The 11,487-nt window shown below is 38.4% G+C and overlaps 2 protein-coding genes across 3 annotated transcripts in view; both read left to right on the forward strand.

Annotated features, from left to right (window-relative positions):
* Positions 1-4,249: 4,249 nt before the first annotated feature.
* The window catches only part of PIP5K59B (Phosphatidylinositol 4-phosphate 5-kinase 59B), a 20,413-nt gene continuing 13,175 nt past the window's right edge, over positions 4,250-11,487 (forward strand). Inside the window, exon 1 of one of the 2 annotated variants that reach the window (XM_076199872.1) lies at positions 4,250-4,351. The gene's annotated coding sequence lies outside the window, so the exon portion shown is untranslated. The remainder of the gene's footprint in view (positions 4,352-11,487) is intronic. The other variant, XM_076199873.1, reaches the window with a different exon arrangement.
* Positions 4,279-11,487, forward strand: part of LOC143034028 (ATP-binding cassette sub-family F member 2) — a 50,565-nt gene continuing 43,356 nt past the window's right edge. The window contains exon 1 of the mRNA XM_076199875.1: positions 4,279-4,366. The gene's annotated coding sequence lies outside the window, so the exon portion shown is untranslated. The remainder of the gene's footprint in view (positions 4,367-11,487) is intronic.

Genomic DNA, 11,487 nt, shown 5'->3' on the forward strand with positions numbered 1-11,487 from the left:
GCTCTGGACAGATTTCATCCAGACTATACCCCTCTCCCTCTCCCACCCTGCACCGTCTTTCAACTCTTCCACCTCACTACCGAACGTACCGCTTGAATATAGTATATCCGGAGGACTTTGTGTCCGGCACCCAGCCGGGGTCTCGTCATGTCTCTGAGGAGATTTAATCTCGTCTTCGTGGTTTCACGGAGGTACCTGGCCTCCGCAGCAAAGGAGAGCCTGGAGTCGACCCAGATGACCAAGTATTGAGAGGTGGGCACCCAAGTGATCTCGTCGTTCTGAAGAGTAAGAGGGAGGCGAGGTTTCCACGTCTTCAAACTCATCACTCTAGTCTTGGCTGTTGAGATCTTCAGTCCAAGCCTCTCGTATTCCTGGAAGAGGCGATTGAGTGTCCTTTGAGCTCTTTGAAGGATGCAGACACTCCCAGTAACCACCAGTACTATCTTCAGTCCAAGCCTCTCGTATTCCTGGAAGAGGCCATTGAGTGTCCTTTGAGCTCTTTGAAGGAGGCAGACATTCCCAGTGACTACCAGTACGATGTTGTCGGCAGAGCAGAGGAGTCGAGCATCTTCCCTGAGTTCGAGGAGAGGCAGGTTCTTCACGAAGACGTTAAAGAGAGCAAGGTTAAGAACACTCCTGCCCTTGCGAGATCTAGATTCCCGCCCCGTGGTATGAGGACAGGTGTCCTTGGAAACGCACTTTCACCATCCTGTTCGCGAAGACAGGGGTCTGCCTTGGATCCTCTTGATAGTCAAGGATGCAAGAACGGCAAAAGCATTCGCTAACTCGAATGCAATGTCCAAAATCAAAAACATCACAATGACAGGCTGACTTCCGGCCAGGCCAAGAAGGGTTGCCACGCAGTTGGTTGCTGCCACTCCTTTTATAAATCCATACATATTGTGATGGAAGGGTTCTATTCACCACAGGAGGCGAATGAGGACTATCCGGTCCAGGGGCGCCCACAGACTTTCTTGTGGTGGACGCACAAGGTATAAAGGGCTATAGGGAGACAACCAAGCGAAGCTTATCCACCTGAGGGGTTCGAAAATGTTTTGAGTTTTTGCCACTTTTTGGTTGCCTTTTTGACATACTTAGGTCTAATGTATGTAAAACATCTACATTTTTCATTGAAAGTTGAGGGTTTTAGAAGGGAAAAAATGTTTGAATAGGGGACCTTGTATGCTTGTAATGTCCAAACTGGACGCACGTGCGTCCGGTGCGTCCGCCTGCGGGCGCCCCTGATCCGGTCAGCGGTCCTGCCAATGCAGAACGTGGAGATGATGGACCTGTAACTGTGTGGGTCTGTGAACTTGAAAATCGGTACCATTTCCTTTTTCTTTCATTCTGCAGTGAGTCGCCCCGCCTCCCAAGAAGTACTGACGAGAGTGCCAGTGCTGCCAACTCCCCAAGCTGGTCCTAGTTGCCTCAAGAAGGAATACAGAATACCGTCACCACTAGGAGCAGTATACTTACTATTCTTACGAGTCCGACGGAACTCCTCGAGTGTAAAGGAACAGGCTAACGGGGCGATTTGTGTCATGGCAATGTGTGCCACATCCTTTCTACCCTGTTGCCACTATCCCTCTCGAGTCTTAAAATGCGAGTAATCAGAACGCAGCGAGAGGACAAATGTGAACTCTACCATTAATATAAGAAATGTATATGAATTTCTAGCTAGTCTTACCTGGATTAATGTTTTATTGATATAATTCACCGATATTTTTCATCAGCAGAGTCAACGAATTTAGTAAAAGTGTACTTCTAATAGTAGAAAGAGTTCGCCAGGATTGGGAAAAGGTTTGAAAAGTACGAACCTAAAGATGTGTGCGCATTTGACTTCCACGAAATGTCAAGATGAAAGAAAATATATTTTGGGGTTGGCCACCACCCTTTTAAGGGGGAATTAGGGCCTGTGTATATATTTGTTTTTAAGGGAAAACGGGGAAAGAGTTATTGTTGTGAAGATGGCAGTCACAGGGGAGGAAACATTGTTACTTTTCGCACTTTCCTTCTTTCACTCGACTGACACAACAGGCCAGGACGGTTTTAGTAGCTTCATGACGGTAACGGCCTAGTACCTTCAATAAAGTAACGCTACATACATACATACATACATACATACACATACATATATATATATATATATATATATATATATATATATATATACATATAATATATATAATATATATAGATTTTATACATATATATATATATATATATATATATATATATGCACTAAAAACCCACTATTATTTGGATTTAAGAAAAGGTAGTAACGATCGAATTTCCGTATTTTTCGATCACTTTCTTTTCTTAAATCCAAATAATAGTGGGGTTTTAGTGCAATTACTAATGTGTAACGACATTAATGGACAGTGATATATATATATATATATATATATATATATATATATATATATATATATATATATATATATATATATATATATATTTTTTTTTTTTTTTTTTTTTTTTTTTTTTTTTTTTTTTTTTTTTTTTTTTTTTTTTTTTTTTTTTTTTTTTTAGGCGATATGTGACATGTCAGGAGACAGAGTAGATGCCTTTCCATACCTCTGCGCCGTGGCGAGGGTTCGAAAATGCACCACGGTGTCGAGGGAAGCCTCAACCCCTTTCCCACCGTGTTGCCCAGGCACGGTACTAACCTCCCACGATCTCGGACAGGGATCGATCGGCCGACCCCATGATTACTAAGCCAGCGCGCTATCACTGTATGAGCCAGAAGGCTATCTAATTTCTAGGAGGCAAATTGTGACATGTCGTCTGTGACACGATAAGTAAGGGGTGACTAATAATGGCTTCCTTGGCTCGTTCATCCATCTCAACGGGATCCATTTCTACAGTTGTGTTCATTATCTTTTAGAAGGAAGTAGGCAGATAAACCCGCGATTCAGTCATGAATAAGATAAGATAATATTTTGGGTGAATGTGTGGTTCAAATCGCCAAGTTCATGTTTCTTTTATTACTATAACGATGGGTATCAACGGGGCAGTAATACAGTGATGCATTATTTTCGTTGTTAGCACCCCATATAGTTGAGTTGAGTACTTTTATTTCAGGTTTCATTCACAATCACAGTCATTTCAACACGATCAACACTCCACATGCACTTTCCACCGTCCAACCTTATGAAACCACCACTACGAGGCACAGATGCTGTATCATCACCTGTGGGGATAGGCTGGTGGTCCTGCAGTGGACCTATAGACATACAGCAAAGTTTGACAACTATATATTTAGCGAGAAGCAGGTCGTAATTGGTAATATCAAGAAATATGGATATTGCAGAAAATATTTTTGCAATATTTCATGATAGAATGGTGAATTACGACTCGGAAGTAAAGAAAGTAGGACATGAAACTGGATAGATATTATTTTTAGACGGCACTGACTCAGAGCAGTGACACCGGATGTTGCAATTTAATGTATCATTACCCTTTTCTAAAATATACGGGTTAGCTTATTCTATATAATAATAATTTATTTAATATGTGTAAATACTTGGCGTTATTTCTGACACACATACTATGAAAGCTGGAGTTCCATTTAATTTTCATTGAGCAGAAATCGCTAAAGTATATTCTTTGTGTTTCCCGGGTTTCGATGAGACAACCCGGAAAATACTAGGGACCCATAGTAGGTATAGTAATCAGGTAGAATACAGAAATACACAATGGCAAATATTTGCTTTTGAAGTAACAAAATTTAAGATGCAAAAGTATTTTTAAATAACAGGGAGTTTACTTTTTATACTTTTGATTGTATTTGTAGGAAACAAGCATATAAGAAAATAAATTATGCGCAGTTGGGGCCTTCTTGATCTCTTATGGCCTCCCTTAACGCGGTCCTATTTTCAACACGGAAATTCTTGGCAATGCAAACATTATTATATCTATGCATTCTATAAGATTGTCTGTATACTAATTATAGAATCAATTATATTTGAAACTTATGGGAACTACATTCACTACCTCCAGGTAGCTATATTTTATTCGTTGTAATAATTATTCGTTGTGCATGCAGCCTGATTGAAATCCAGTTATATATAGATAATTGCAGTATTCTTTTAAAAAAAGAATTAACCATAACTGACATATAAAATATGTTGATTATCATCGAAAAGGAAATGAATGTATTCCATACATTTTTTGTATGAAATATACCGGCATTTCACGAAGTGGGTCTACGAAGTTCCGAAGGCTGTATAACGTACATGTTTCCAGTTCCAAGATCTCTGCAATTGTCGCGCCATCTAGTTTGCTGATTGAGTGGTGACTCGTTTTACACGTGAAGGGTGAACATCAAATTTTGCAAGGCAGTTTCCGTGTAAGTACTATTAGTGTAAGTATTTTGTAGATGCATGATAGGTAATGAAAGGTCGTTTTTTTTAATAGAGGGGGTATTTTTTCTATTGGGTCAAAAATGAATAAGTGATAATTTATGAAAGGTTCCGACAGTCTTGATCGTGTGTTCATGTGTCATTGCCTAATTTAGAAAGCAGTGGTATGGGGAAGAAAGGGTACAGAATTGACATTTACGTGATTTTGGTACATGTATCCGAACAGTGACTTAGAATCTTCGGGATATCAATTTTTACAGTACTTTGGGTTGGTTTTCTCCGTAAGATTTGCGTCAAGGCCATAGATTCTCAATGTAGCCAGTGCGCTGGAAATTCCCTATGGTGCAATCTACCTGGTATAGTGTGGGTGGAGGATCAGATAGATGTTTTGTTGATAATGGGACAAAGGTTCGGAAGTCGACATGACCTTGTTTTGCTTCTTTGGATGAGGTTAAAGATGCGACAAAATTTTAGTGAATTAGATGGGGTTCTTTGTTTCATAATCGTAATGAAAGGTCATTTATTAGTTATTTTAGGATTCTTATATTTGGTAGGTTGATCCAAAATTGATAATTATTCTTATGAAACAGCTTTGCTATGAGAGCCTCGGATTCAATATGAAAATATACACATACCATTTTCTAGTGCCTTTATTATGCAATTACAAATTTCCTAATAGCTCTGTGATGCAAGTCTGATTACTAAGGGTTTGATGTAATGTGTTGTTCAATCTTGTACTCCTAATTAGCCCATCTTATTCATCTCTGTTTAGTATAAATGAGAAGTTTATAAATTATGCGGTGAAATTAGAGATACGCATGCGCGCACACATTCATGAGCATTGCTCTTTTCTTGTATACTACAATTAGAATTAGGTAATTGCAAGGTGTGATAAATTGGAGAGTAGATGGGACCTCATGAGCATTGCTTCTAGTTTGTTCCAAGTATAATACAATTAAGTAAATACATACACAAAATTGGGAATTTAGGATATAGAACAAGTTGGAACCATACATGAATTTGAGGTTACGTATTTTAGAGAGTAGGAGATGGGACCCCATGAATATTGCTCCATTCCTAGGTACTACAGTTAGGTACTGTAAATACAATTTTGGTTAATGCACACTCACTCATGGGTATTTACTTACTTAGTAAGTATGGGAAAACTGTCAGCCTATCACAGTTAGGCTAGGTAGGTTTGGTTTGAGTAGACAAATTTATCATGCTTTAATTTCTTTGACCTCTGCATCAATCAAAACAAAGATGGTGTCTCAAGCAGTACATGGCCCAAGTCGGGGATGGGCTGAGCTGGCTGGCAAGCTGGAAAGACCAACAATGAGTACCGGTATATGGTTGTCCAAGAAGATGAATATCAGAGACTGTTATCTTCAAACTGTCAATACTCATCTCCCCCTATAGAAGATGTTTGAGTGCATATGTATTATGACGTCAGTATTTTAGGGACCAGTGGCATTCTTATGGTCAGGAGTCGTGCATCATTCTCTTGTGATTAAAGACAGATTTATTCTGTTGCCATTAACGTTGTGTACTGCCCGTCTTCAATTTCTCCACCACTTTTATGACTACCTCTAGTGTGGTATTGCCCCCAGGGATGAAGTACTGGTCATGCTCGTGACTTTCTAGAGCTGTGCGGACTTTCACATTGTCTGGACACTGTCCAGACACCCTCAAGAGCTGTTTGAACACTCCAGTGCCATTAGGCCTTTGTCATGACACTGTATATTACCGTCTAAATAAGGTCATACTAAAAGACTGACATGTAATAAAATGACCAACAGTTAACTGAAAATAACTAAGCAGTAGCATATAAATTAACATAATGCTTGTTTTTGTGGTGAAAATTTTCTTCTACATATATATAGAGATAAGCCAAGAAACGAGTTTTTCTGTACCGGCAAGCCATGTCCTGAACTGCTGATACTTGCCAGTCTACTGACAAGTAACTCAGAATGATGACAAACAGCATATAGATTAACATAATGCCTGTTTTTATGGTGAAAAATATTTCTACTATGTCATATATGTAGAAATAAGTTTTTCTCTACCAAAAGTTGAACCTTGTTCTGATTCGGTCTTTGCCCCAGGCAAGTCAAAACTGTCTTTGTCTTTTATTAATTACTGGGCAGTTGATCTATATGCTTCTTGTCAGTTTTGAGTTACTTGTTGGTCCAAATAAATTACTTGTCAGTCCAAATATGTTACTTACAAAGGATTACTAAGGCAGAACATGCCGACAGGAGACCTTTTGGTCCATATCTAGGTCAGACGCAAAAAAAAAATCTTAATAATAAAATAATAAATAAAAACTATAATAATGTAAATAACAAATAAAATACATAAATGCATAGGTATAGTTAAATAACAACAGGTAAATAATAATAAATTGACATAACTAATAATAAATGAAAATCAAACAGACAAATGATAACAAAATAAAAACAAATAATATGAAATAAATTATAATCATTACAGCATCTTGCTTAGGTGTTTATCTAAATGATTCTTAAAGCTTACGTTTCAATCCTTGTCAGTCTTTGGTATGACCCTGTCTAGACTAACATATGGTGTCCAGACAATGCCCTCATGGTACTGGACATAATGAGCACAACCCAGAAATACTAGTTATTCTTTACAAAATAACACCTTGCTCTCCATCTAGATTTGTAGCTCGTATGGTCTGGACTGGTGCAAAAATCTCGGTGAACTTCAAATTATTTCTTGCTCCCCATCTAGTACTGTAAACAGGTGACATATAAACTACCTCACAGAATTATGACATGGGCAGTCTAGAGGTTCTTTCTGGCGAAGTATGGGACGGTTTGAAGACAATTGCTAGCCTTGCGACTGAAGGTTTCCAGTCAGCAGAACGTGAGACATCAATTATTCAATCAGTTTTTCTGTTAACCTGGCTTTCTTGGAGGTGACCCAAGTAGCAATTGTTATAATGATTAATTAAGATAAATTTTCTAGCATTATGTACATGTTGCCTTCAATTAACATGACATCAGTATGTTGGTAATTTGGTAAATCCCAGACAGCTGGGAATTTCCACAAGAATGGGGAAGGAAAATGTACTTTTGTTTATGCATTTAGTCAATATTCATCTCAGTTTATAGATGTGTACTGTGACTGCGTGTTGATCAATTTTTTCTGCCATTCATCACACTCGGGACAGCCGTGGTCTCTGACTTTAACTGTATAAATGGATTTCTCATGTAACTGAACCTTGGAAGTATGCCCTTGTATATACAAGTGGCTACCTCTAGTAACATATTTTATTGAACATTATATGCCATCTAGGAGTATACTACCTTAATTCATAACTGGCTTGATTTGATAATATGCATTGAGATGTTCAGGTTGATTATCATTCAAGAAAGATGGAGGGAACAAAATGGCCTAGTGGGTTAGTGTGTCGTTACTTGCAGCGAAGGTAGAGATGACGATTCAAGCCCTGCTTGGGGCGAGTTGGACCAAGGGCAGGGTTAATTAAATTCCACACTACAAAGGCCACTGTAAGGGAGACCATCCTATCCTTCCAAAAAGGGGGGGGGGGGTGAGTTTGTGATGTTAAACCAAATAATGAAAAAATATTTTAGTAATGAAGATTATGGCAGTGGGAGATGACGAAATGACAGATGGGGGAGGAGTATGATAGGATTATAGGAAAAGTGGTACAAAAAACATTGGAGGAAATGAAAGGTGATAAGGCACTTGGCTCAGCCTCAGGTGAGTGTCGTTTGGAGTGTAACAAAGAGAATGGTTATAGTGGAATGGTCGGTGAGATTGATGTATGCCTAAAGGAAGTGTACTCTATTAGTGGACTGTAGAAAATTTGGTTGGGCAACAGCAGTGAGAATTCACAAGCCCAGGTACGAATCTGGGGATGACAGTGAATTATTTGATCGACATCACAGTCACTGGTGATTCTATTCAGCTAGTGGACTGAAGTTGTGCATGTACTGTGGCCACAAATGAAATGTTTACATGCAATTTTTATGGTAAATTAAACATAACATTGTATGATTTGATTTGTAAGTAACCATGTTGAACTACATTTCCTTAGGGTCTTCCTGTAGGTCCTAGATGTTTCTGGTTCTTGCTTGGTACACTACATCCTTCGTGAAGATCCATGGGTTTTGTAATGGAATAAAGGTCACAGGAAGTCTCCCAGCCACTCTTAACACACATTTGTCACAAACTCTTACGCAATCTTGGACTTGTGGCAAGGAGTACCATCATGCATGAAAAAGAATAATGAATTTCATATATCATGAGCATATGGTCCCTTCACACATCATAGCATTTATTGCACTTCATTATAATAATTGTTTGAAGAAAATAGAGAATGGGGATAATGGACAACCTTTGAGGCTCCTTTGACAGACCCAAAGGAACTCGTATTTGCTAAATATTACTTTCATCCAGTCCTCTGATGTTCATTGCTGGTATTTCTTTGTAAACTGGATCAGTTTCCTTTTCATTGCCTTGAGTAATGTCTTCCCATCAACACATCAAGTTAATAAATCCAAGTTTTGCTGTATAGTTCTAATTGAGACGTCTTTCAGAAGTTCAGGATGATTATTTTTCAGTCCTTTTAAGCACCAGAGCTGGGTTTATGTTGTGCCAGTATACCACATGGTAGTTCAGCTGCTTCAGGTTTAAGTTTGTAAACTACCTGTCGTGATACCTTTACTGCTGCTGCTACTTGTATCTGTCTTTCATCTTTTAACCAGGCCAGGCAATAAGTCTTCTCCTTTTATTTAGAATTTAATTCTACCCATTCTGAATACTGAAGGTGAGGTTAAAAGGTCAAAGTGGGTTCAAGATTGAAATGGTGAGCTGATAGGGAGAGAAATGAGGAACAACCTTCCTCTCAGAGCCCACAGTTGACAGGTGTGATGAACCATGTGGTGGGATGGAAGCAGATGCTGACCCTGGGACCTCCACCCTCTTACAGCTGGTAGAAAATATAAATGAAAAGTTGACACATTAGTGTGTAAACTTTTTATTGCACAAAGTTTGTGCAGCTTATTTGCACAAAAAAGTCCCTGAATAGTTTCACTATACAATGCAAAAAGGAATAGGTTCTGTTAGTAGAGGCTGCTTGTTCAGAGAATGTGCAGGGGGCTTAAGGTCATGGGTTACCTAGACACCCAGGTCCTTCCTTTGTGTTTGCTCCATTGGAGTGTTTCCCAGCAGCTATTGGTACTGGGTAACCTGTCTTTCCTACCAAAGTGTTGCATCTTTCCCTATTGAAAACATAAAGGCATTTTTAACTCCAGTTGAATGTGGTACTCAATAACTGTTTGTAGATTGATTAGTTTCCTTCTACTGTCCAAAGCCTGTGCTTGCAATTGATTTTATTACATTTATATTCTTGTTAATTTTTGCTATTAGATCTTCGACATGCAGACAGAAGGTCATGTCAAAAGATGTTTAGAATTTGTGTTCTTTTCCATTAGAAAAGTGAGTAGGATTGTAGTGTAAGGTGCAGAAAATGAAGACTAAGGAAATGTTGAAAAAACTATATAGATAACTCATGAATCATGCAGTTCAATAGAGGGGAAATAGGATAGGAATTGGAACAGATATTAAAGGTTAGAATGAGAAAATTCAGCAATGGTTGTCAATAAGAATGGAAGATAAGAGTTTGAGAGTAGGAATGACAGGTGTCACACTGCAAACATGAAAGTGATGAGATGGGGCTAAAGGTATTTGAAAACTTTAAATAGAAATAATTTCTGGAATCACATGAGTGAAGTGAGAATGCCCAAGAGGATGGAGAATGGGATTATTTTTGGGAGCAAGACTAGTCTAATTTTGGAAAGGTGCAACAAGTACATTGAAGATTGAGTGAAGATATGTTTCGGATCTAGGGTGCCAAGCATGACATTAGACTAGAGTGCAGTGGATTTATAACATGGGTACTATACATTTTTATCGTTTGCTTGCAAGTAATTTCATTATCACAAAAATCAGTGCCAGTAACTGGAAGATATTGTTGTACATGTGATCTTTTTCAGTCTTTCACAATAAGACCCTGTTATCTCGATAGAGTAGCTTTATTTCTCTCCTCCCTTTCCCTCCCCTTCCCCTATAGGTGGTGGAAATTCTGAAGTCAGTCCACTTTTAGTACAGTATAATTGCTCTAATATTGTATCATACTAAAACCCACTGTACATGGTATACACCAGGAAACTAAAGTGAAGGACCATGTCAAAACTCAACTAAGTCTGTATGACATGTAAAGGCAGAAGCATGAAGCTATGAAATGGAAGAGTTTGAGGAAAAGGCAAGGAGTATTGAAAACATTTTCAACAAAGTTATGAATAATGGTTCCATAGCAACTTAGGACAGTGAACATTAGTAAACATCCAGGGAAAGATACTTTAAACCTTGTGAAAGGAAAATAAACACGAATTTTTAAGACTGAAGTGAATACACCTACACGGAAAGAAAATGTAGATTTAAGAATATACAAGATAATCTTGATGAAAATATGTGATACAGAAAAGTATCCACTGAAGTCTGTGCCAGAAATCTGACCTGCCTCAACATTCAAGAGTAATGCCATTTTCAGTGTTTAGCAATCAATGATTTCAGAAAATTGTGGTTTTTAAAGTTCATATACTAAGCCAGCTTGCATAACATGATGTACTGTATCTCCATGGAAAATTGGTGACCACTGAACCAAGGAAATAAGAGAGGTTGTGCATAAGCTACACTTACAGACAAGAGGGAAGATTGCCAACTTGCATTGCATGTGTCTACAAGAAGAATGAATGCAGATTTGGAAGTTGAGAAATATTCAAATCAAGGAAATAGGGAAAATTTATGTAAAGGAATGCCTAGTGTCAAGATAAAAGGACAAAATTGCAGATCATTGTTCAATTTGTCATTACTGAGGGACCTACAATAGCTATTTCCTAGTTGTGGTCCTGCAAAACTGATGTCAAGGAATTCTCTTTGCTACCTGTCTCAACCCATCAATGCCTGCAGTTCCAACTGGAGGTATGGCCATGGACTAGGCCTAAGAGCTCGTCAGTTTGTCTTTTTTCTCCACATATTGAGAACAGACTGATGGTTCTTGTATAGAAAC

This window comes from Oratosquilla oratoria, chromosome 16, assembly GCF_046742065.1.
Source record: "Oratosquilla oratoria isolate Oo_2021 chromosome 16, ASM4674206v1, whole genome shotgun sequence".
NCBI classification, from domain to species: Eukaryota; Metazoa; Arthropoda; class Malacostraca; order Stomatopoda; family Squillidae; genus Oratosquilla; species Oratosquilla oratoria.